We start from the raw sequence: 27,787 nt of genomic DNA, 5'->3' as shown, positions 1-27,787 counted from the left end.
TTCAAGCACTCTCTGACCCCGAGCAGCAAAATTTAAATATTCAAATTATTAAAAAATTGGTGATATAATTGGAGGTAAGGCATCAATTGAATTTTAATTGGGTTAAAGCCCATATTGGTTGTTTGGACAATGAGAGGGCGGATGTCTTAGCAAAGGAGGCAACAATGAGTAATGATATTGAAACTGTCGATGTACAAGCCTCCAGAAGAAGATGCATTAACATTATGAAGTGTGACATTGTAGATAAATGGCGGACTCAATGGGAAAACTCTGCTAAAAATAATATGTTCATGAAGATTTTTGTTCCTAAGGAAAATATGAATATTAACAATGACACTGACTTGAATCAGTTAATTACAGGTCATGGGAGATTTCCCTTTTATCTGAAAAGATTCCATGTTCAAGATAATAATTTATGTAAAGTATGTACAAAAGTAGAAGACAATGTCTACTATATTACAGAATGTAAGTTAACCAGAAGCATTGATGGAGCAAACATAAATTTTATGAAAAATGGTTTACATAGGGCAAGAGGAATAGCGCATAAGATTATGAAGATTATTAACAACAATAAAGAAGCCATTGGCATTGTGTGTTTCGTGTATTTGTATAGTTGCGAGGTGATTTTTGTACTGGCGTAGCCCGTATATGGTCATAGGGCAAACTGCGCCCTAACAAAACAAAACAGTCATAGCATGAGTGATGAAGTTGCGAAGAATAGTAAGGAGAAGAAGCAGAAACACAACAAATCTTTGACAAATTCTTAGAAGGAAAAGACACATGGTAATAAATCCGGAGACTAGTAACCACTGCATTAACATATTATCTATTTTTTTTCTGTGCGTGTGGCTGTTTTGTGACAAATTTTGATCGAGACACTCGCAAATGATCTCTTTCCTTGTGCAAATTTTGACTGAGGTCTTATTAATGGTCATTGTAGTCGCTAGCAGGAAAATTGCCTTACCGAAAGAGATAATCATCAGTATTTTTATTCATTTATGCCATCAGTGAGATTTACAATATAAATAAATTCTCTCAATAAAGCATGTATATCTATACACCAGAATATATATATATACAGCAGAACTAGACGCAATGAAAGTTTGGGAAATATGTAACAAAAATGCAAAGAGTTTACTTCTATTTCACTGTAGTAAAATGTTGTATCGATTACGTAGCTTATTTATTAAAAACTTTAAAAATATTTCGTAAACTTATGAATACGCTTGTAGTATCAATATTTTCCACAAGATTAAAGATTTTTCTAACATAATGAAATGTATGAGAATATATAAACGTTAAGAACGTCCATGATTAATAATAACAATGGCAAACTTTTCCAAATTTTACTGCCGACCACTAGTTGACCATTACTGCTATCTTATTTTGTTATGATCCACATAAAATCAGAAATTTTATCGCCTATATACTAAAACTTACCCTACCACTGCGGCACAGAAAATGCAAAGGAAATGTCTTCTTCCAATCTAAAATGTCAAAGTTGTTTCGAGAACAATGGTAAGCTTTTATATCAAGCGAAAGAAAGCATCTGAAGTTTTACCAGTAAGATGTCAGCTAAAATAGATGACAATCAATCGATCATCACATACAAGAAGTTTTATTTTATCTCAGTCTAATCTATAGGAAATGAAGATGGAATTTATTACCCACGTGACACTCGCTTTCCATGGAACTTTACAACAATTCATCACTTTCGTCGCCATTGTTCCTTCCATGTTGATTTATTTAGAGTTCTACATTTTTTCGCTTCGCAAAGCTACTTTTACACTTGCCGCTATAATGCAATATTACTTAATAGCACTGAAATGGCTATGGATAAATCATAATTTGGTCCTTGGATATCCCGACATTAGTAAATTAAATGACAATTGAGTCATAAATTCAATTTGTAGGAATAGAAAATTTTGAAGTTAATGATAGCAATGTGAGTACAAATTAAAAACGTTACAAAATTTACTGAATATAACAGAACAAGGTATGGTCACTTTAATCAGCAATGTAAATACACTAAAATGCTGTTGTTGAGACTTATCTCACTTTTCCGACAGTAACATCAGAATAATCCCACAAAATTCATCGTGGCAAGGTGTGTAAGATTGTGCCTGTCGCTGGCAAGAGCACCATACAGTTGACAATACGACTTTGCCAAATCCGCCCCCAATTTTGATGGACAGCACCCCAGGTGGGATAGGGCCGAGGATTTTCCATCCCCTCTTTCCTTATCATCAACCTCTCGAGAGGACTTTATTTAGAGCGCACCCATGATGCCCATACACTATTCGAACCTGGCGGGATTCGAACCTGGCCCATCGGTATGGCAGTCAAAGTCGCTAACCACTGTCTACCGCTGCCAGTGGTTAGTCGCTAACCAATAGCAGCGGTAGAGCAAAACATTAAAAACATGTTAAAAGGTCGATGTTTAATCATCTCCTCCGCTGCGCCGGTGGTGGGCTGACAATCTGTGTAAAACAACTGCACAAAGGTCGTTCGAATTTTAGCTTCAGGGATATTTTCGAGGTTTTAATCATGCAAATACCAAAAATCAATCAACGCAAATAAAAGACAGCTACCTTTACAGTTTTCCACAAAGGCAACAGTTTTCGTGTGCTTTGTTTCAGTCACTAAAATAATCAACCAACAAATTCTGACACCATTTTTCCAACACTGAATTTCTTCCTTTCTAAGCAGCTTTGTTAAATTAATGCGCATACATTTACTTTCTACCACAGTCTGTTACTTTAAAATAGGCACTTCGAGGTCATAGCTATCCACTCCTTATCACTGTGTAGAGACATTAGGATTTCTGGAAGCAGACAAGATGAAAAATTAGCAACCACCTTCGCCGGGAATCGAACCACGGACCTCAGAAATACCGGCTCAGTGTGCTGAACTACTACACCACAAAGGCACGCTAGGAAAGGAGAAATATCTTATAACTTTAACATGTGTCGTTTAGACGATTCAACTCTTTTTTTCCGCACTAGTCGTTACCATGGTTATGATACCTGGTTTGGGGAAAATGACCTTGAATTGCGTATACTAAAGTAACAGGCTATACTTGAGTGGCAAATAGCTGAAATACTAGTACATCGATCTGACCACTTGCTTTGCAATAATCAAATAAACAAGCTAACGCACGCCATATTTTTTTGTTTTAGATGATAAAAATATGGAAAATTACTGACTGAAGAGAAATATGTCGGTAACCGCCATAAATATAATATAAATTAAAGAAACTTATGAATAGATGCACGCATTTATTTGTTTATGATTTATAGAGTTCCTCACTTTTATCCTGTTAAATGTAACGTTGAGGAACCTAGTGAACTGCTAAGCGAATAATCGCTAAAGTCCAAGAACAGAAACGTAGACTCGTGAAGGGTTAACACTAGAACAGCCGAATTTCAGACTAACCGAAAACCGCCATTGGGGGTCAATTTGACCCTCATAAGAAATGTCAGTAGAAACACAGTAAATGATTGAAATGATGCTGAAATGACCACGTAAAAGAGTTTTAGAGGTTTTTATTTATTTTATATACTTTAGAATTTTTTTTCGTGCAATTAGCACGAATTAGCACATATCTTTCAATGTAAGACTACAAAAACAAAAACAAAATCTTTGAAAAACAAACAAAAGATACAAATGCAAAAAGAGGAAAATAGAACATATGCAAAAAATTACAAAAAAAAAAAAAAAAAAAAAAAACATAAATTGGGAATAAACACGCAATGTTTTCCAAAGTTTGTTATACATTACCGCAGGTGATACAATATGAACGCTTGACAGTGACAGCAACACATTTACCACAAATTGGTTTCTGGCATCCCTCACAGCTAACAACAGTCTTGTTTTGTCCCTTGCAACTTTAAAATGCACATTTCTTTCCTTTAAGTCTATGTATTTGAGCAATTGGGGGGCATCTGTTGCGTAGTGCACCAACTAGTAGTTCTTCCACGAGTGCAAGAATAAATTCTCGGCGGGAAATAGAGGTGCCCAAGGATTCTTTGAATATAATCCAAGCATTGAGTTCAGAAATGTCAAGGACGTTGTAAAAAACATGTACAGGCCACCTGCGACTTCCATTACTTGTACTATATTTCCTCAGCATCTGATCTGCGACATCAATGCCACATTTTGTACTGTTGTAATAAGTGACAGTGTTCGGTTTTTCTTTATGCTGTCGTCAACAAACACGTTACTGTGCGTCGTGCTCAGAATCACGACATTCGTTTTGCTCTTGCACCTATATTATTGTGAGTGTTTTGTCTCCATTTTTCAGTGAAAAAGATGAATATCGTGCCGAAGAAGTGTCACGAGCAGTGGGGGTAATTCTGGCTTATTCAGAAGCATCGTCCCCACAATTGTGGTTTATTTCGCAGAAAGTTCATCTGCAAGTTTCACAGAAGTAAAAAAATTGTCAGTTGTGACATTGAGTCCGGAGTTTAGATGTGGTTGCAGTAATTTGAGAACTACACTTTCTCCAAGTTGTAAATTAGTTGGTCGTTCTTCATCCTTGCCCAGATAAGGATAACCATTCAAAACATATTTGGATTTTACATCAGTTGCTAGCCAGAATTTGATGCCAAACTTGTCCGGTTTATTCGCCATATACTGAATAAATCTACATCTTGATTTACAAGGTAACAATTGTTCATCAACGGTTATTTCTGGTCCAGGATTATAGCATAAATAACAGTTTTCCATTAGCTTGTACCAGGTTACAGAAGCGAGAGCAAATTTGTTAGTGGCGAGACGATCAGCTCTGGTGCTTCGGACATCGAATCTGAGATACCGCATTATTTCACGGAACTGATTGCGTGACATTGTTTCCTTGAACACAAGTGGTCCTCAATTCTTGTTCCACAAATCATCTGCACAAAGTTTTGAATGGCCTAGTGCTCCTAGTGTCGTTTTTCTTATGAGGGTCAAAATGACCCAGTTGGCTGTTTTAGGTATATCTGCGATTATTTGTTTAAATAATTAATGTAGAAATATGAAAAATTGGCATTGTATACTTGGAAACATTTTAGAAAAAGTAAAAAAAATATCAGCTTCGAAGCTCAGCTGTATGTTAAAAAAAATGCGTAAAATTGGAAAAAAAAGGTCAAAATGACCCCAACGGCGCTTCTAGTGTTAATTACCCTTCATTTGCTCCAGATGAAGATTTAACAGTCGGCCGCTTTCTTAGGGCGTACAGCAAAGCATCCACTTGGGCTCAAAATGTAAGAAATAAGAACTAACTAATGGCTAACTAAAGAGATTTAGATGAAGCTAACACAATTCTAAACTAGTTGGCCAGTAATATTAAATTAGCCAGAGAAGGTATCAAAAGGCACATAATGCGGCCGAGCGTGGTAACAGCTACAGAGGCGTAGCCCAAAGGCAAACGCGCGATATTCAGGAATCGTAACTCTCTCTGGCGAAGCCAGTGGAACTTGACTTAAATGCTGCTCTACTTCTCATTTGCATTTAACGCGATTCTAAAAACTCATTCTGGTAGGGAGTTGTAAGCTGAAGCTAGGAAGAATAGGAAAGAGGAATTAAAATATATCTTACAGATTTTTCTATTCTCGTTAAGGGAATCAACATTCTGAGTTTCAGAAAATCGCAAAACAAGATAGCTTATAAGGTATTTCTCCCATTTTCCTAGTGTGCCTTCGTGGTGTTATGGTTCGGCAAGCCGTGCCGGTATTCCTGAGGTCCGTGGTTCGATTTTGGTGAAGGAGTTTGCTATTTTTCATCTTTCCTGCTTCCAAAAATATACCTAATGTCTCTTCAGTAGCGCCCGAACTAAAAGGGTGTTGGATGAGGTTTCTCCACATCCAGGATTTGGCGATCGGGTCCCCTGAAGACCCCAGTCGCCCTTTAAAAAAGGGAGTAGATAAGGTATTTCTCCCACTTTCCTAGCGTGCCTTTTCGACTTTTTATAAAATTTCAAAATTGCTATTTCCGAGAATCCCTGATGCGATGGGAGAAAATGAACGCTATTTTCGATTCAAAAATAACAGGATGCAATCAACAAAAGTTAAAAAAAACCTGACACAACCCAAATTGTGCAGGCTTGTGTCATAATGCAAATTACATTAACCTATATGTTTACCTATTCTAGGTGTTCATAAAGTCATACTGTATGCAGTTTATTAATTAACCCTTCCCGCTATACAAGCATGTCACAACACGCGGGTCCAAATGGGCAATTCAGTTGCTCGCGAATTAGGTTCAAGTCCATCAGCAGTTGAATGGATAGCTCTGGTAGTTTGACCCGGTTGCCATTTCTAGAGAATGGCCTGGCAGCATGATCATTTTCGTGGTTTTCCTATCTGCAGGGCAAAACGAACTAGTTTGCCTCAGAAGACATCTAAGGTTGCCTCAGAAGACATCTAAAGTTGCCTCAGAACTATTTGGCTCAGAAGACATCATCTCTACGAAGGCATCCCTTCCCTCAGGTGCTTTGCCATAATCGAATATCCAGCCGAAACAGACTCACATTAACATACAATCTCTTCAGGTAGAGGCTAGTAAGTTAAGTTTTTTTAATTAAAAATATTATATTTTTAACAAAATTAAAAATTTTAACATTTAATTTGAAAGCTTTAAAATTTTACTAGTATTTTAATTTAAATAGTTTAGATAAAAACAACAGCTTTTTAGCAAAATCAAAAGTCTATATCAGGGGTTTCAATCCTATTTGCCCCTTTCACCATTGCTAGAAGACTATTCCCCCCCTCCCTCCTTTCCAAAACTCAAAAAACAAATGTATGCATTTATCTAAATTTAGACCGATATTTTTTAATGTTTTACAAATTACACAACAAAAAAGTGTAGAAAATCTTGATAAATGCACCGAAACTGAATAAAAGTAGTTTCTTATATTTTAAAACTAAATATTTAACAGATAAATAAAAGGCTAACCGTATTCCACTCTGAAACTATCAAATTCAATTCTGGTTGAGAGCCAGAGCATCAGTTTATATCATCCAAGAAGGATGATTTCATTTCGAATGTAACACAGACCACATTTTCTTTGTGAGTGGTCTAATTATAATACGTTTGTACAGTTCATGTTTGTCAAACGACTGGATACTAGTATAGGCAAGTCGCAAGCAATCCAGCTTTCCACGAAAAATGAAAGGAAGAAGTCTAACGATAGTCTAGACAAGACTCAATTCTGATAATGGCAGATATTTTGAATTATGAAGATGATTACGATATACCTAGTCTAAAGATCCTTTCTTAGAGTGAAATAGAAGCTGTCATTTGAAGATTGCGATAAGGTACTATTATACTTACAAATTTCATTTCAGTTTTGATCAATTTTTAAATTTCTTTCATTGATTTTTAACTTACTATAGAAATTTAAAATTTGTATAGTATTTTGGTAACATATTATTATTATTATATTTTTACCAAATAAAACGTTTTTGAAGTTTTGTTTAAATAACACAGTTTACTTTGACTACAGTGTAGAATAAAAATTTTTTACAGAGTTTTTCGACAACAAGAGTAGTTTTTCAAAAGTACTTTTAGCCAAAATGGGGAACATTATTTCTTGAAGAATAAAAAAAAATTGAAAAATTTTTTCAGTTGTTGTATTTTATTTTTATTGTGTAATGACGTAATTTAAGTATCTAGAATATTTTTCATTTTTTAATTTCATGTCTTCATTTAACAGTAATGCACATTTTGAATTATTTTGCATTATTATTGTATTATTTTTGCAAATTTTACGATTTTTCGAGGAACGTATTGGCGTTTAGTATGTCCTTGACTCTTTAAGATGGGGTGTAAGTTTTGTAAAGGATTTGTAGATTATTTTTATTTCCTTCTAAGAAGTAAAGGAAGTATTGTAATCACAAAAAAATTTCAGGTATCATTCAAATGATACCCGAAATAAATAATACCTGAAATCAAAGTAAATAGTGTCATTTCAACGAAAATATATATTTTGACAGCTCTCGAATCCATTTGAAGGATGTTTTTGCGTCACATCTGTACATACGGGCAGATTAAAGGACTGTTTTTGCCAAAAAGGCTTGTAAAATGGAATTAAAATAGATTCAGAATGCAATTATTTTTTGGAATATAAATTTAAATTTAATTTTTTGAAATATAGTTTTTCATGGTTTTAAGATATGTGCACTTAATTTACATATGCTCGTTGAATTTAAATGATATTGTAAATTAGTTCGCAGCAATAATTATTTTTTCTTAATTAAAATTTAATTTAATTAGTTTTATACGAATAGAGAATATTTGTTAAATTCAAACACATATATATTATTTTTATATATTAGGAAATTGCTCACTGTTTCCTTTGAAAGCGATTGCATTATGTGGTTTTATTTTCAGGTTAAGGTTTTTATGCCTTTAGTTAATTTGCATGCAATAATTGTAGAATTATCAACAATTTAAAATGGCGAGTTAAGCCTAACGAACCGCCATTTATTTACATTTGAAACTCAGTAGAATAATGAATTCAGTTTCTGCACCTTAAATGTCGTTTTGCCGAGCGGGACCAAAATTAAAACTTTTAGTTTTGTGCACCGAAAAATCTGCCCTCTTGCACGATGGCCGAATTGCTTGTTTTTGAGTAGAAACTGTTTTTTTAACTATTTTAATTGCATTTGGTGTTTTATGTTTTTCTGTATTTTACAATTTTTAATGAAGATATTGTTAGTTTTTACATATTTTTAGTTTGGGGCGAAGTGAGAAATATATCTCTAATGAAGTTCGAGGAAATACATTTTAATGAAATGCATATAATTTAATAGGCCATACGAGGAAGTCATGTGGTGTCCACATCAGATTTTTAATTTTGAATTTGCACTCAAATAGTTAGACAAGACAAAACGTGCATTGAGTATTCCATAAATATACAATTTTAATATTTTAAATAATTACTGATGCGTCTATTTGAAGTATTAAAATATGCAGATTTCAATTACAGAATTTTCATAAGTTAAAAAAATGTTTTCAAAGGAAACTTTTATTAATTCAAAATGCTTAATAATTAGTTCAATATAATTACACAACATTTTCTCGCTCTAAATTTAGAGTTAAAATGTTTCTTATGTTAAATTTACAGGATAGTACAATCTTTATTAAAAAAAATGTTTTTTCATTAAAATTTAAAAAATTTTAATTAAAATTTCATCTAATAATTATAAAATTTTAGTCTTAGATAGCTTAAACGCTTGATTTTATTATTATATTTTCAGCCTACTTTAGTCCTTAAATTATTATTTTTAAAACTTGTTTTTATTATTATTGTCGTATAGATAACTAATATATGTTTTGAAAACTATGCTGTGTTATTTACAATTTATTGCAATTAAGCTTACAAAATAATATATACGGTATACATATTTAAAACAGATAATATTTATCCTGATGTATACCAGATAAGAAATTATATGTTCAGCTTTACATAACTCAATTTTACACAGCTTTTCAATAGCAAACAACGCAATTTTTAATTCCGTGCACTTTTTTGATCTGGTATAATAGGGAACCTACGGATTGAACTTGCTGATAGCATTAATATGTAGTTTAAATTTAATTTGTGATTTACAGTGTGTTAGGAAAAGATGGGTGCAGGCTTTGCTTATAATAGTCATGAAAAGAAAAAATATCATGTTTAGAATATAATTTTTAGTAGCAAGGCCCCAAAATTCTCACTCTAAGGAGTTAATTGAGAATGGAAATAATAATCATGAAAAACAATACATAAAGTAAAATGGGTCAGGGAGGTATGAATGAGGTTTTCAAAATACTATGCAATCATTCATTTAACTTTAAAATTAAAATTTTTAATAAACAGCAAAGTTATACACGGCAATTTTTTGGAGAAAAACATTTTATCAAAAGAAACTTCAGTTGATGATCTTACTCCTTATTCAAAGTATGATGCCAACACAATGTCAGTAACTGAATCAATCACTAATTCTTGCTTTAGGTATGCTCCTTTTCTGTAATATTAAGCTAATGTACAAATTATAGAGAGAATCAATGTACCTTGAAAATGAGAGAATCAATAAAATACTACACTAATTCAAATTTAAGGCGCAAATTTCCTTCAGATTTTTAAGACGTAAAATTAAGTTGGACTTAAAGAATGTTTTAATATCTTAGAAATATCTCAGAAGAAATTATCACACATTTTTTTAAAATTATTTTATTAATGTTTTGAACGGCAGTGAAGATGACGTGCTCTGGTGCAAAAGAATTTAAAGTTCTAAAATGGAATCTGTTGAAAATGATAGTATGTCTGAAGAAGATTCCCAATAAATTAGGCAATTTATTATATTTATATCAGAAAATATTTAAGTAAATAAAATGTTTCTTATTTTTACTTCCTTGAACGAAGTAAAAAGGAAGTATTGTAATCGCAAAAAGTTCCAGGCAGCATATTTCAACGAAAATATCCATTTTGACCGCTATCGAATGCAATTTAACGATAGTTTTGCGTGATATCTGTACGTAAGGACAGAATAAAAGACTCTTTTCCTTGAAAAAAATTATAAAACTGCTTTAAAATAAATTCTGAAGAGAATTTTTCGTGGCGTCTGTACGAACGTATGTACGTACGTGCGTACATACGTACGTATCTCGCATAACTCAAAAACGAGTAGTCTCAGAACGTTGAAATTTTGTATATAGGACTGCTATAACATGTAGATGTGCACCTCGTATTTTGGTTGCAATCGGCCGCACCAAACGTATATAAATATATTTATATATATATCCACTCTGTGACCCGGCTCAGTGATCTCAGTTTCTTCACTCTTATATGTTTGTAAATTATACATTTTTTGCTTTAAAAATGATTGAATTATGTTGTTTTTACATTACGGTTAAGGATTTTATGCCTTTAGTAAATCTGCGTGCAATATTTTAGAATTATCAGCAATTTTAAAGTTGTTTAATTGCCGCTAAGCCTGTTTTTAATGGCGGCCATTGCTGTTTACTTTTGAAACAGGAGACTAGTGGATTTGTTGCCAATCTAGAGAAACTTAGCTTCGCAACAACAAAGATAACGCATTCATTTATTATTGCCAATTAAATCATGCTTAATTCTTTCTGGAATTTTTTCGAGGAAATAAGCGTTTGAGATTTACTTCGTAATTTTTAATATAGATATTTTGAGTTTTTATGTATTTTTGCCTTCTCGCGAAGGGAGAACTGAATTAATTAAATGAGAAATACTCAATCGTCTGTGAAAAACTGTTTCTGTTTTGTTTTGTTTGCTTAATTTCTTTTATACATAGTTCTAGCTTTATTATAGTATTTGAATAGAACATGTGGCAACGATTAGATAATTCTTTAAATGATATATATTTTGTGCATTCTGAATTATAATATGAATGAAATATAATACTGTTAAGTAAACCTAGCCCCAGAGTGTCGCTATGGTAAACAAAGTGAATTTTAAAGAATGCATTTATTCTATTGTGGTTTATGCGCTGTCGGCGAAGTAGGTTTAATTCAATCTAATAAGTTTAAATAAAATGCAAGAAAAAATACGTATAATTTAATATTCCGTACAAGGAAGTCATGTGGTGTACACATCAGATTTTTTAATATCTACTATAAAATCATTTTTATTTCTTATCATTTTTCCAATTTTAAATTATTAGTGGGTTTTAATTCGAAGGGGCTATTTTTTATTATTTTATTTAATTTTCTAATTTTAAAATCCTACTCCACTTAAATTCTAAGTAATACGTTAATAGTAATAGTTAAAAATACAATACCGCTGAATAATTTATACATTTATTGGCTAATTTATTGAAAAGGCAATATTCAAAATCAGCAAAAATATAACCTTAGTTTGGCGTGCTTTTTGAATAAAACTCTACAATTTCGAGGGCAATCAGTTATAGGTCTCTGTTCTTTAGAAACAACAACAAAATGTTCTTTTCCATTTGATAACTTAATACTCGATCATTTCGTAATTCCTTTTAAAAATAAAATAAAAAAAAAATTCTTATACCTGAAATAAGAATGTGAAACGAATTCATTACAATCTTATGCAGCGAATAGAAATTTTTCCGCACCCGATTAAAAATTCTATCCTGTTTTTTGAAATAAAAATTCCTGTGTCAGAAAAGCTGATGAAAGTATACAATCAGTTTACTTACTTGGGATTGAGAACCGTCGTAAAGTGCAACTTGCAGCTTATAGCACGGAAAGGATGTGGAAATGTATTTTCTGCCGCTTAAATTTATTCGGGCGTTGAAAAAATACGTCTGAAGTTACGGGGCTGACACCTACGCTTGACCTTGGAGATTTTCTTTTTAATTGCAGCTTTTCATTAAAGGAAGGACGGCACTCATGGAATTAAAAAAATGCAAATTTATAGTTTTAGATGCGTCTTTCAAACAAGATGCCTGTTTTATCAGCGTAAACAAACATGATGCCAACATATTTCAAGCAATTCTCGGTTCTCCAGAGCTATAATTAAAAAGGCTGCTGATAAAGTACAGGATGGCCGTAAAAAAAAGTCACTCAGATATATGTAAAATTAAACGCATAATTTCGCATTTCCATCTTAATTATACTTCATATTCCTTATCTTTTAGTCATTGATATCAATAAAATGTCGTATATGTAAAGCATCTGTAACGAACTTATTAACTAAGTTTATAAATATAATAGAGCTGGGAAAAACATTTTATAATTTTATTTATATTTTGAACGTTTTTATTTATTTATTATAAAGTATAAATCTATGCAATTTATACATTGCATTTTTTATGGTGATTGAAATATAATGTGAAAGGTCTTCAGGCTACTCGCTAATTTTCTTTTTAAATTTAACTGTTGTTATGTATGCATGCATTATTGTTTGGTATGCATTATTGATATTTTATAAGAAGCATGATATTGGTACGAGTATGAGACGATTCGCTTTTGGAAATCATATAATTTTATAGGCACAAAGTAATATTAAAAATATGTTAAGATAATCAATGACTAATTCTTTTACTGCTGCGTTAAAAGATAAACATGTTCTTAGCTTTTTCACAATGTATGAAATTAGGTAATTTAAATACTTGGCTAATAAAAATTGAACAACAAAGTAAACACCCATAAAAATTAAACAGCATTGCTCGACACGTTAAACTCACGTATATGAAAACTGTCTTATTTGTATACTCTTTAATTTCTGACGAAATACGTTAAGAAATTGAGAGTTTTATGTATTTGTGCAATATAGTGCTTTCTTATACTTTAATAAACTCAGACATGTATATATATATATTATGCTATATTAGATTCTGCGAATAATTTGAGAATTTTAACTGCATTTGTAGAATGATACAGCTGCGTGGATACCTAAGATACTGCGTAGATATCGTAAGCATCAACCTTGGTAGCCGAGAAAGATTAAATATTCCATTGACATCAGTGGTAACAATTCATTTGGCACTCTAATCGTGCCTGATTCAAAACATTTACGTTTATTATATAGATTTGCGTTGTGAGAGAAGCAGCAAGTACCAGTGTACCTTCGTTGAGGAGCAGACGTAAGCGTGTAGTTATCCACTATGAAAGCTCATCAAGTTTCGGTTTGGGAAATTTTGAGCCCAAGTTCCAAATCATCATCGTTATGTAAAAGCCATACGACGTGGATTAATCTCGAAATGAAGCAGTCCAGAAACAAAAAAAAAAAAAAAAAAATTATTCTTTAGAGATGGAAGCACTCAAATTAAAATAAAGAATTAAGGGGCTATGATCAGTTTTATCAACCATGGGTAAGTATACCAAGAAATTAATGAATTATGTGTTGAACTCGCCACATTTGCCAGCAACTTCATAATATCATCTATCCAACAGTTCAAGCTATCATACCTACTACGACCGCTATGCAGTTGGTTTCATTTTACGTCAAAATCACAACAGCCCACACACATACATATACATATACACTCTTTTGCAAAAAAAGCGAAGCACCAAGAAGGACTTTGGTTATCGTGACGAAATTTGGTATGCAAAAACATCTTGATCGAACATGCAAATGATCAAAGTTTCAAGGCAAATGAACAGGAATTGCGATCCTAGCGCGCATTTCTAGTGCCCAATTCGCAAAGTATAAAACCAGTAACACAGGCGGAAAATTTAGCTTTTTTTTGCTGCTGCCATTGTAATTCCGTAAAAAAGCAACTAAAGATGCTATTACGACGCTATCGAAGACCTTACAGACAACTAAACGCCTTCGAACGTGGTCGCATTGTAAGGTTGCATGAAGCTGGTTGGTCATACCGAGCAATAGGTGTCCGCCGATAACATCGCGGCAAAAACATCGCGGAGGAAAACGTAGCGGAGAAAACAACGCAAGGCGAAAACGTCGTGCTACAAAACATCGTGGGAGAAAACATCGTAAAGAGAAAGCATTGCAGTTCTAAACCATCGCGGTACAAAATATCGTCGTCGAAAATAAAGCAGTTCAAAAACTTCGCAGTTTAAAAACATCGTCGTCGAAAATATCGTGGTAAAAAATAAAGTATCTACATATCATCGCATGACAATAACATCGCAGATATGCTTTTTTCAGGTTTTAATAATTGTAAATGGATATTCTCATAATGATTTGTGAGCGCAAGATGTAAAGAAGGATAATTTTTACTTTCACATTTTTTTTATTAACTAATAAATTTTTGCTGAAAAAGTAAGAAGGAAACTTAAGCATAGAAAACTAAATGCAACTTATAGATTATACTTTTCATGAGAAAAATTACCAGTGAAAACTTTTCAAAAAATGATCTGTTAATGGCCTTTGTTAGTTAACTATGTCGGTTTAAAATTCTATTAAGTGCTATAAGTTGCATTAATTTTCTATGCTTAAGTTTCTTTTTAATTTTCTCAGCAAAAATTTATTGATTAATAAAAAATATGAAAGTAAAAATTATCCTTCTTTCCATCTCGTGCTCACAAATCATTACGGGAATATCCATGTATAGTTATTAAAGCCTGAAAAAAGCATGTCTGCGATGTTATCGTCATGCGATAATTTGTAGATACTTTATTTTTTACCACGATATTTTCGATGACGATGTTTTTAAACTGCGAAGTTTTTGAACCGCTTTATTTTCGACGACGATGTTTTGTACCACGATGTTTTAGAACTGCGGTGTTTTCTCTTTGCGATGTTTTCTCTTTGCGATGTTTTCTCCCACGATGTTTTGTAGCACGACGATTTCGCTTTGCGTTGTTTTCTCCGCGACGTTTTCGTCTGCGATATTTTTGCCGCGATGTTTTCGGCTGTAACCGAACAATAGGCCGCCACCTGCAGCATACAGACACTGCTGTGCAAAGATGTCGGCAGCAATAGTTGCTACAAGAAATTCCCGACAAAATGAAGGCTTTGGAAGCACAAATGCAAGGCAAGATAGGATGACTGTTCGCCAGACGTGAACCGTCCCAACGGTATCATTGTCGAACATTCAACGCACTACAGCCACGTCTATACCTCCCATGGTACCGTCCACCATCTCACGACGCTTGTCTGAGGCGGGGTTACGCTTACAGAAACCTTTAAGAGGTTTGCCTCTGACCCCACAACATTGCCGGAGTCGTCTGGAGTGGTGCCGCAGCCGATCATCGTGGCTGCCATCAAACTGGCATCGTATAGTGTTCAGCGATGAATCTCGCTTCACTCTTGAAGCAGATGACCACCATGTTCGTGTCTGGAGAGGACGAGGCCAGCGGTCCCAATCAGATTTTGTTTTACAAAAGCATACAGCCTTAATCCCTGGTGTGATGGTGTGAAGCGCTATTTCTTATGACAGCAGGTCATCTTTAGCCATCCTCCGTACATCTTTAACAGCTCAACGATATGTTGATACCATCCTGCGGCCGGTTGCATTACCCTTCAGAGACGTCGTCCTGAGGCAATTTTCCAACAAAAAAATTCCAGGTTACATACCGGTCGAATATCTCTGGACTGTCTCCGTGCGGTTGATACTCTTCCTTGGCCAGCAAGGTCACCATACCTTTCACCAATCGAGCATGTCTCAGGCATGGTACGCCACCAGATTCGGGCACCCCGAAATATCGCAGATCTAGAGCGACAACTGATGAATGTTTGCCAGAATGTGATGTAGGATGATATTAGTAACCTTTATCACTCCTTGCCTCGACGAATTCAAGCATGCATTGCCGCCAGGGGCAGTTCGACCAACTACCAATTTGAACACTCAATGGGTGACTGTGAGCCGTGAACAGGTACTATGAACTTGATTTTTTAATCATTTTATTATCTGTGTATGAGCCATACACATATTCAATCTCATCAAAAACAAGCACTACCTTCATGGTGCTTCGATTTTTTTTGCAAAAGGTTGTATATATATGTGATGAAAAAGACGTAGCAATGTTGATGGCGTAGAATGTCGATCCATACTGAACGGTAAATTTGGCAGACGAGTAAGATCAGTATTCAACTTTATTTCAATTGCCATTTGCAGCCACAATTTACTCGGCACTCTAACCGTGCATATTCAAGAACATTTACATTTTTGATACGTTGCGATAGGAAGAGAACAGAGTCAAAAAGCGTCTTAACAGAAAGAGAGGTTGAAGCTAAATTGCACAATTATCCAATACGGAGGCTCACCAAGAATAGGTTTTGGTTTAAATTGCTTATTAAGAAAAATGTTCGAGTTCTCGAAATTTTGAGTTTATATTCCGAATTAGCTACGTCATCAGCGTTATGCAAGCCATGTGCTATAGATTGATCTAGAAATGACGCAGTCCAGAAAAGTTATTACTATTTTTAGAATAGAGAGAGAGAGAGAGAGACTTAAGGGTTATTGCTACTTTAAATTATAATTTTGAGATTTATATATTTTTGTCTTAAAAATTTTTCAAACTTAAAATTAAATTAATTCGAACCTTTATTTTTACTTCAAAAATTTTTTTTCGAACATTTTTTCGAATTTTTACAATCCTTAGCAGTTTGCAACTTCTATTTTCACATACCGTAACAGTTATCAATTGTTAGCAATTTTTACACATTTTTACAATGCTTCACAGTTCGCAACATTTTTACCCACAGAACAGCATTTTACATTTTACATTATTTAAGAGTTTACAGAATAGGTTTTTTACACAGGTAGCAGAGTAACACTCAACTTTACATTGTATTAGCGCCCTCTAATCATAAATCATAAATTGAACTGCGGTGCTTAACCACCAGGGTGCCTGGGCGCCATAGCCCTACCCCTTATCGAATAACATGATAAAAGTTTCGAATTTTGAGAAATATAACTGAATGTGCTAAATAATTAAATGAGTAAGAGTTTAAATTCATAATTGCTAATAGTTAAATACATATTTTTTTCCTTAAGTACCTAATTACTAATCCATACATAATTAACTATTTTTTAACAACTATTTCACAGAAGAATACATGTACACACAAGAGAAACAAAATACGAAGTGCGACGCCTTAGTGCCACTAGTAAAAACAAAATGCAATCAGGAGGAAAAACGAAAAATATACAATAAAGAATCTGGACAACAATTTGCATAACACATATACAAAATTATATATTACTAACATTTCATAACCTTGGGCGTTTACTGAAATTGGGGTCCCTAGTATCATAACAATAGTTAACAACCACAGGATTGTCCAGAAGTTCCTGTTTATCATAAAATGCCCTAGATAGGCGGCAATAAATAAATCACAAAGATCCTCTATTCTTAACTCTTTACGAGTTTGGCTATTCCGAATGTACCAGGGGGCATTACATATCATACGCAATACCCTGTTTTGGGCAGCTTGTAACTGCCTTCTCAAACTTTTGCACGAGTATGCCCAGACGAGGCATGCATAACTAAGAATTGGACGCAACACGGTTTTGTAAATGAGCAACTTACTATCAATAGATAGAACACTGTTTCGGACAATTAAGGGGAAGAGTGAAGCTTTACTAGCTCGAAACTTCCTGAGAATATGTGTAACGTCTGGGAGCGCCCTCTATTTATACAGTTAGCAGAAACAAACTACTCAACCTCACTTAGTTTAGTAAATGCTACTACACTCTTAAGAATACAAATGTGTAGTTATTAGGTAAGTTAAATTAAAACTTACTATTTACTTGCCTTTTTAGCATTTTTGTATTTTGATAGATTGTATATAGTTTGTTTTTGGTCTACATGCATAATTCGTGTCGGAGAAGTTTCCAATAGTGAAGGATTTCTAAATTACTTTGGTTTTCTAAAAAAACTTTGTTTTTCTACTCTTAATTACATTGACAATTTACGTTTAATTAATATTTTGATTCCTAGTCAATTCGCTTACTAAATTTCTCAAAATTCCTTTAGTTTAAATTTCTTTTTTTTTTTTTTTTAAGCAATTCACTACATTTGGTTTTACTTTTGGTTTTGAATATTACTATACCTATGCCTATATGGATGACGAAACGCGAATTGAATAATTGAAGAGTTAGGTTTGGAGTCAACTACCTCTTGATAAGTTCTGTCTCCTGCCTGCTCAACAAATATTCACTTATGCAAATTAATTTAGTCTAAAAAATTCTTTAAAAAAACTTTGGGATTAATTTTTTTGGAATATTATACATTTTTCCATAGTTTTAAATACTTGCACTTAAATTACATATGCTCCCAGAATTTAAATGATATTGTAAATTAGTTCGGAGAAATAATTAATGTTTTTTGTATGCAATTAAAATTTTATTTGTATGAAATTAAAGTTTCATAATTTAAATTTAAATTAAATTAGCTTTTTACGAATAGAGAATATTTATTAAATTCAAATTTCATTCCTTGCAGCAGTGGGGCAAGAGAATTATTTAAATTTAATTTAATTTTACTATTTATTCTTATGAAACTATATATATATATATATATAGTTTCATAGGAATCTCATATATATATATATATGAGATATAACAAAATACGATGGTTAAAACTTTACTGTTTATTTTTATGAAACAATATGTATATATATATATACGTAGCGTATTCGGAAACTAAGTACCGTTTCATTCTAGCGCCGTCGCAGCGCTGTGGCAGGCGTCCCGCGCATGCGCACTAGTCTTTCTTGTTCACTGACTTTCAATTGTCGCCATTTTGGTTGCTCTATGTTGTGTTTTCAGTTTGCCGTGCACATTCAAAATGTTTAAGACAATTAGTTCTCCCGCTGACTGTGAGATTCGTGCCGTGATTAAATTTTTGAACGCGAGGAATGTTAAACCGGCCGAAATTTATCGTCAAGTGACAGAAGTTTACGGTGAATACGCGATAAGTGATGGAATGGTGAGAAAGTGGGTAAAAATGTTTAATGCAGGTCGAACAAATGTCCACGCCGAAGCTCGGAGTGGTCGGCCTTTTGTTGTCACCGATGATTTGGTAAGGAAAGTTGATGAAGCAATTCATGAGAACAGACGCTTCACAATGAAAACTCTTTCAGAGGCATTTCCACAAATTTCACGTACTGTTTTGTTCGAAATTGTGTCTGACCGCTTGAATTATCGCAAACTGTGTTCCCGATGGGTTCCAAAAATGCTCACTGATGTTCACAAAACAAAGCGACTTGGTAGTGCCCTGACATTTCTCACGCGGTACAGTGATGAGGGAGAAAACTTTTTAAACCAAATTGTGACAGGTGATGAAACTTGGTTGTGTCATTTCACACCAGAATCGAAACAATAATCGATGGAGTGGAGACACAGTCATTCTCCGAAAGAACAAAAGTTCAAAGTGGCAATGTCATCACAAAAAATCATGTGCACTGTCTTCTGGGATAGGAAAGGCGTTTTGCTTACTGAATTTCTTCCCAGAGGTGAAACCATTAATGCGGCACGATATTGTGAGACTTTAACAAAACTAAGGCGTGCCATTTAAAACAAACGAAGAGGAATGCTCAGTAAAGGAATTGTGTTGCTCCATGACAATGCTCGGCCCCATATTGCTGGTGTCACTCAATCCAATCGTTAATTCGACAGTTTCATTGGGAGCAGTTCGATCACCCGCCGTACAGACCGGATTTGGCGCCGTCCGACTATCACTTGTTCCTGCACATGAAGCGCGAGCTTTTTGGCAAGCGCTTTGGATCTTAGGATGACACGAAAAATGCTGTGGAGTCGTGGTTATCGAAACTGGCGGGAAGTTTCTTTGACGATGGTATACAAAAACTGGGCATTTGATCATTGGTGGAAACTATGTTGAAAAATAGTTTAAGACATGTATTTTCATGTAAAAATAAAATAGGATTCGAAAAAATTGTTTTACTATTTTTTTTTTTCCAAAACGGTACTTAGTTTCTGAATACGCCTCGTATATAGTTTCATCAGAATAAATATATGAGATATTATTTATATTATTACATATATTTCATAATATATATACAGTTTCATAAGAATAAATAAATAAATATATGAGAGATTATTTATATTATTACATATTTATTATTATTACATATATTTCATGAAAAATATGTGAGATATAACAAAATACGATGGCTGCTTTGAGAATAATTGGCGACTTCAAAATTAACTATTCCAGATTTGGTGCTCTCACCCTAAATTCATCTGTTCTTCCAAATTGGAGATCTTTTCATATTGCATTACACTGCTTGAAAAGGGTAACTAAAACTAAATTAACCAATCATAGCTTAAAGTACTTTCTGCATCATACTTAGTATAAATACTCTTGGCACAACAACTACGTCATTCTTTTCCTAGTTTCCGCCACTGATAACATATTCCTGCTGCTAAGCCCACTTACCTAAAATGACGTCGTATCCCTCTATCTGTGTACGTTAAGAATTACTGTAATTCATTATGATTGGATAAATGCCTATTAAGAGGCTTTCATATGCGTGAAAATAAAGATTGGGGCTTCTTCAAAATTCATTTGCGGCGGCGTCATCTTTTCATCTTTCCACACAGCCATTTAAGACTGCAAGCTGGTAAAGCATTCGGATTCCTCCTACGCATTAAATTATCACACACAAACACACACATATATATAAATTTTAACATATTGCAAGTGGTCTTCACAAAATAATAACATTTATCGATAAGAAATCCTTCTAGAGAGGTTGGTGCCAATAGAACAGTGACGGCATATTTTCAGTCAATATTAGGACAAAGCTGAGCAAAATTTCTAAAACATTTATCCAGGTGTTTAAAATACTCAACTAAAGATACAGTTTCTGCTCTAACCATGATGCTCTTGGAGATGCTTGCTGACACACTAGGAATAAAAAATTAAATCTACACTCATGTCCATAAATTAAGGATAATTCGGAGTCACGAGGAAATCGAACTCTAAAATAAATATATCGCCTGTAAAATCACTACACACATCTTCAAGAATCATATGCAAATTTCAGGAAGTAACTAGATGACACCGATGGTACGTCACAATGACGAGAGTGATATATAAGGAATACAGGCAAAGAAGTAAAATTGTTCGCAGGCGCTTTATAAGCACTTCAGTGCAATAACCGAATAGTTATGACACAAAGGACGCATTTGGATGATTTTTTTACGAAGTAGAATTATCGGCCGTCTGGAATTGGGGCGTACCCAACTTGAAGTATCAGACGAACTTGGAATTGCCCAGAGTGTCATCTCCAGGCTTTGGCAACGATTCCAAGATGATGGTAATGTGAGTACACGTTACAGCACAAGTCGCCCCAGAGTTACAACGCCGAATGAGGACCGGTATTTGGCAGTTACTGCCAAAAGAAACAGGCGGAGCATAGCCTCAGACCTGTCTCGTCAGCTCTCTTCAGCCACTGGTACGACAATTTCGAGGCAGACCGTGTACAGACGCTTAGGGCAGATTGGTCTATATGCTCGTATACCTGTCAGATGCATTCCACTTACTGCAACTCACTGTCACCTGCAGTTAGCCTGGAGTACAGAGCATGCATTGTGGACACCGCAACAGTGGGCTTGTGTGATGTTTTCCGACTAGTTCAGGTTTAGCTTGCAGTCTGATTCTCGCCGGACGTCGATATGGAGAGCTCCAGGGACCCGTTACCACCAAGAAAACATCATTGAACGACACCGTTACGGTGGTGCAGGAGTGCTCGTTTGGGGTGGAATTATTCTTGGTTCCAGAACTGACCTGCATGTTCAAATTGGAACCATGACAAGCCAAATCTATCGGGACGTCATTCTGCGACAACATGTACGTTTGTGTCGGGGCGCCATGGGCGCACAATTTGTGTTTGTGGATGACAACGCCCGTCCTCACCGTGCAAACATCGTAAGCGAATGCCTTCAATCGGAGGATATCACCCGTATGGACTGACCAGCATTCTCACCGGACTTGAATCCAGTAGAGCACGTGTGGGACATGCTTGGCCGACGAGTTGCAGCCCGTCAACCTCCTCCTACATGTCTACCAGAACTTCGGACAGCATTGCTTTTTGAGTGGTGTAATATCCCCCAAGATCAGATCGATAATACTCAGCATGCCTAGGCGTTGTACGGACTGTATTGTATCGTCTGGGAGACATACACTGTATTAACAATCATACCAACCATGTATTATTGTTTTTTTGTAAATAGGTTTTTTTTTGTAATTTGCTCCAGGGAGAAAAAAATCGCTATTTTTGTTAATAATATCAAACATATAGCATCTTTTTTGCTCTTTACCTTTTGTTTAATAAATCAGCTTTACAAATAAGTCAAATTTGTTTTGCTTCTAACTCTTTCTTTGTCTGATTTTGCATTATCCTTAATTTATGGACATGAGTGTATATGAATCATTTTCGTCAAAGAATGCATTGGTTTAATACTGATCAACACTAAATATATCAGACACGTATATACTTTGAAAAGCGACATCTTTGGAAATAACTTGCAAAGATGAATTCATATTTCTAATTCAAAACTGACTAAGCTGAAAGAAATCTATAGGGATTATACCATTTTGCTGAAAATTGCATTTGAGATGCATTAAGTAATTACATTCCATGGTTTTATGCATTAGGCAAGCAAGCTGCAGCTGTGAGGGTCTTTTGTCATTGGTATTATCAAGGCGGAACTAAAATGAGAAAGTCACGCTTTTAGTTTATTTCCAACCTCGTGCATTAATAAGTATATCACATGCCTTTCGATAAGTGTTCACCAAAAGCAAAATAACGGCGAAAGCTCGTCGACTGAAAGCACGGAGAAATTATTCTGAGTTATCATGCTGTACCTTGCAATATATAATGCAAAAGTCCAGCAGTACTTCTTTAGGAAAAAAAATAGGGCAAGGATATCGACCGCTCAGCTCAGTGTCAAAGAAAACTTCTCTACTCTTGGGATAGTTATCGATAGTCTGAACTTAGGAGGGTATAGTATTTTCGCCAGCAAAGCGTCCATGACCTAGAAAAAGAAAGAATGGACAGAAAAAGCTCATGTTGTATTTTTGTCAAAAGAATAATAGGGACTGTATACATGTATCCCAAATGCTTTCCAAGTTCTAGTATGGGATGATTTAAAAGTGTGAAGAACTGCTGCTACTTCATTTTACCTATGGCACTTTTTCATATTAATTAAAGTTAGTGCATTGAATTCAATGGTTTCATTGAGCGGTTTTATTCCCTGAATATCAATCCAGGTTTGTAATTTGCAAAAGGTGGTAAAAATGCAACGAGGAATTAAACTTTTCTTTCATATGACCATACTGTGTAACGGTCGCTCATTGAAACGAGCTCATTGTTATGCGGGGTTTCTGTATTCGACTCCGAGCAAGAGCATAGTCGTTTCTAAGGAATTCTCATTCACAAATTTCACTTTCTATTACACTACTATTGCTCTCTCCGGAAATAGGTTTGTCCTATTTTATGCAAATGATATATATAAATAGAGAATCACATATTACACACCAGAGACGTCTTAGCAGCCTGGCTTCTATAGTCTGCATCTGATTTATGATGCTTTCATGAATAAAATAAAAGAAAAAATATTAGTGGAAATTCAGAAGGGATTTTGTTAAAATATGTAGCTAAAATAAAAAAAAAAGTAAAACCATATTCCATAATAGGTTTTGTTACACGTCACTTTTTAAAATTGAATCTTCATAAAAAAATAAATAATGTCCCAATTTTTCTGCGGACCAGAAAAAAGTTATCACAGACCACCAGTGGTCCGTGGACCACCGGTTGGCGACCGCTGTTTTAGATGATCCTTTTTTCATCATCAGTGATAATTCGTTTCAAAAACATGTCGATTGCATTACGTTTGAAATGCGTCTCGCAAATGTTGATTCACCGTGTTTGAGTGAATTTCTTTCAATTCAAGCGGAAGCCAAATATCGAGCTTCTTAAAGAGTCCAAAATATCTTATGCGATTTTCAGTCCTAGTGCATGGATACATTTAACAATTTTTGCAATCTCTCACACAGTTATAAGACGATTCGATTCAATAATGGCTTTAATTTCTGCCATCATCAACTTCAGAAAGGCGGCCAGTACGTAAGCGGCTTAAATGTTTGTCGCCGACAGTTTATTGGTTGCTTGCGTAACTGTAAATTGTTTTATTCCCCGTGCAGTGCAGTGCGTGACAAATATTATGAGAAAGCTAAGCCGGAAAAATTAAAAATACAAGAACACTTGCATTTAACATTTAATAAATAAATTTAGCATCTATATATAATAGAATTCCGAAATATGCAACCGGCAAAACCGGCAACGATGGAAAAACAAATAAAATGCAATAAATAAATACCTTTATTATATTCGGCTTAAGTGTTTGCTTGTCTCCGATAGTTTATGGGTTGCTTGCGTAACTGTACTAGCCAATGGGGTGAAGTTGCTTCGGCATAGGGTTGCCGTTTCAGTTGAGACATAGACAATTTCCTGTAAAACTTGCCTTTGCTATGACCATCTACAAGTCTCAGGGCCAAACGCTTAAGCGTGATGGCACTTTTTTACCTGAGCCTGCATTTGGACACGGTCAACTTTATGTTGCCTGTTCAAGAGTTCGTGAAAGAACGGACGTAAAATTAAAATTAATGGATGGTCCTCTGCAAGGCGAGCTTAAAAATGATGGAAAGATCTACACAAGAAATGTTGTGTACAAAGAGATCTTTGACATGTGAACTAACATTTTATTTTTTAAATCACCTTTATTGATTGAGCTAGCGTGGGCTCTTAAGAAATGTACCGCCGGTGGTTTCCTTTATTACACTCTACTTTAAGCAATTAAGCAAATAGAAGGGGAAACCCCGTGGGGCAGTAAGCAAAGAGGCATCCTCGCCGCCTGCCCTGGGTAATTCAGTTTAAATTAGCAGACACCTTTGCACAAATCATTTTAATTACAATTTATAATATCTAAAACAGCGGTCATTTCGTATGACCGTCGGGCTTTCTACGTAAGATGCGTTGTTGTTTTTGTTACTGATCCTAACTGGTTAGCCATTAGACTAGACCAGATCCATAAGTACAAGAACCGTGATTATTCACGGTTCTTGTACCGTGATTATTCATTTCTTGATTTATATCCAAAACGAAAGCAGATCTTTTCAATAGGTCCTCTTTTAGAAGTACTAAACAGGTGAGATGTTAAGGATGTTAGATGTAACAAAGATGATCGAATTCTCATTCAGTGGTCTTGATATCACTCGGCCATTGGTGGAGTCTACACAACACTTACATTACATACGTAAGATGTGTTGTTGTTACTGATCCTAACTGCTTAGCCATTGGATTAGACTGATCCATGAGTTCAAGAATTTCCAATAAATTCGGAACGAAAGTAGGTCCTTTTAATAGGTCCTCTTTTACAAGTCCCAAACAGGTGAGATGTTCAGGGCGTAAGATGTAACAAAAGTTGTCCGAATTCCCAGTATTCAGCGGTCTTGGTATCACACGGTCATTGGTGGAGGCTACTACATTTATACTAAATACGTAAGATGTGTTATTGTTGTTGATGATGATGATGTTCGGGACGTAAGATGTAACAAAATGTTATAACACGACACCAATATTTCACAATTATAAATAATTATTATATACCAGCGGTTCTCAACTGGGGTACGCGTACCACTGGTGGTACGGAAGAGAAAAATAGGTGATACGCAATGAAACAAAGTATTTTTAACTATTAAATTAAAATATCTCGTGAAGAAAAAGAACAATTGATAAAAATTTCCTATGACCGAACTTTAACTGAATATTTGAAAAATAACAGACTTGTTAACTTTTAGCTGAACAGGAAAAAAAAAAAAAAAAAAAAAGATTTAAAGGCATTTCAAATAAAAGTTTCAAATTTTTATTGCGTTTTTGCGAAACCTATTTGTGTGAACAAGGATTTTCTTCCATGTTGTATTTGAGAAATAAAAGTGGATCCTAATTTATGGTTAACACTAAGTGAAATAAGACCACACATAAAGGAATTAATATATCTTAAACAGGCCCAAATTTCGCATTAAATTTTAAAATTAAAGTATTATAACTTAAATTGTGATCATTAAAATGGTAACTAATTTTAATGAAATATTTTTATGTGTGTATATTTAATACAAATAGCAAACAAGTTGTGCGAATGACAAAATATATATATTTTTGATATTTGAGAAACTGAAATATAAACCTGAAAACTAATAATTTGAAAACTGAAATATAAATATATTGTAAAATATAGCGGTGGTACTAAAGTTTTTCACTTTTTGTTCAGATGGTACGAGTTAGTCAAAAGATTGAGAACCGCTGCTATATATCATACGAGCCAGTGTATTGTTACGTTTTTCTTTTCTGACACCAGTTGTTACGTTATTTTCTTCCTTCACGTTCGTACGAGGTTCGTGAGGATTTGGAGTGAACAATGACAATACTACTTGATGAAGTATCGAAACACTCTTTATTGGCCAGTATTGTCAGGACAGCTCCAAAATACGTTTTTACAGTCGTCGATGAACAACTATAAAAACGCTGACACGATCAGCGACACAGCCTCCAGGTTATCAGGCTATCACAGTGGAGATAGTTTCACAACAAAGCACTAGAGTACAGCTCCCGACTCTGCTTGATCGTTCTCGGAACTCCACGTACTCTCGAGACTCTCCACGCTACAACTCGCGCTGCACTCGACGACACACAGAGCACAGCTCCCGACTCTTCGGTTCAGTCGTTCCCGGAGCTCAACATGCTCTCTCGACGATGGACTAACCGCGATACACTACGAGACTCTGTCGGTGCAATCGACGACCCCCTCGCTGTCAACTCGATGGACTCCGCAGCGATTGACTCACTAGACGAGATACCAACTCGATACTATCTGACTGCGGAACAGCAGGGTTTACATAGCTTTCGGCTTGTGTTCGAGAACATTCTGGGCTAAACCGGTAAGAATTCGTTCCAGAAGATTCTCCATCCGTCCATGGCATATCGCCCAATTTTGTCGCTAAATGGGTGATTTCTCGCCAAATGTGGCAACACTGCCTTCCTTTGCCATTTTATGGTAACCCTAAACTTGCTTTGCGGGGAAGGTATCTCACCGCGCCTGTACATTTCGTAACAGTATCAAAACGTCCCGTCATTTAACATTTACAGTCTGCGCTGAGTAGTGCGTTTGCAGATTAGTTTGCATTCTTTGATGACTGAACTTTGAACGCGCGACTTTATTGCAAAAATTGCTTATAAAGGTTACTTTATCGTACGTAATTTCCAATAACGTTCCCTAAAACGCAGTTTTGAAGTAGTTATAATCACGAAAAAGGGACTAGAAACAGAACATAAGTATTTAATGGTTCTTAACAGGAAAGTAGTTTAGAACTAGCAGTTTAC

The 27,787-nt window shown here is 34.8% G+C and overlaps 1 protein-coding gene across 11 annotated transcripts in view; it reads right to left on the bottom strand.

Annotated features, from left to right (window-relative positions):
- The window catches only part of LOC118186305 (uncharacterized), a 444,127-nt gene that overhangs the window by 150,548 nt on the left and 265,792 nt on the right, over positions 1–27,787 (bottom strand). The window lies entirely within an intron of this gene.

This window comes from Stegodyphus dumicola, chromosome 10, assembly GCF_044657685.1.
Source record: "Stegodyphus dumicola isolate Sdum_Otavi_A_Nest chromosome 10, ASM4465768v1".
NCBI classification, from domain to species: domain Eukaryota; kingdom Metazoa; phylum Arthropoda; class Arachnida; order Araneae; family Eresidae; genus Stegodyphus; species Stegodyphus dumicola.
Note: the sequence above shows the minus strand (reverse complement) of the source record. Positions and strands in the feature narration are given on the sequence as shown.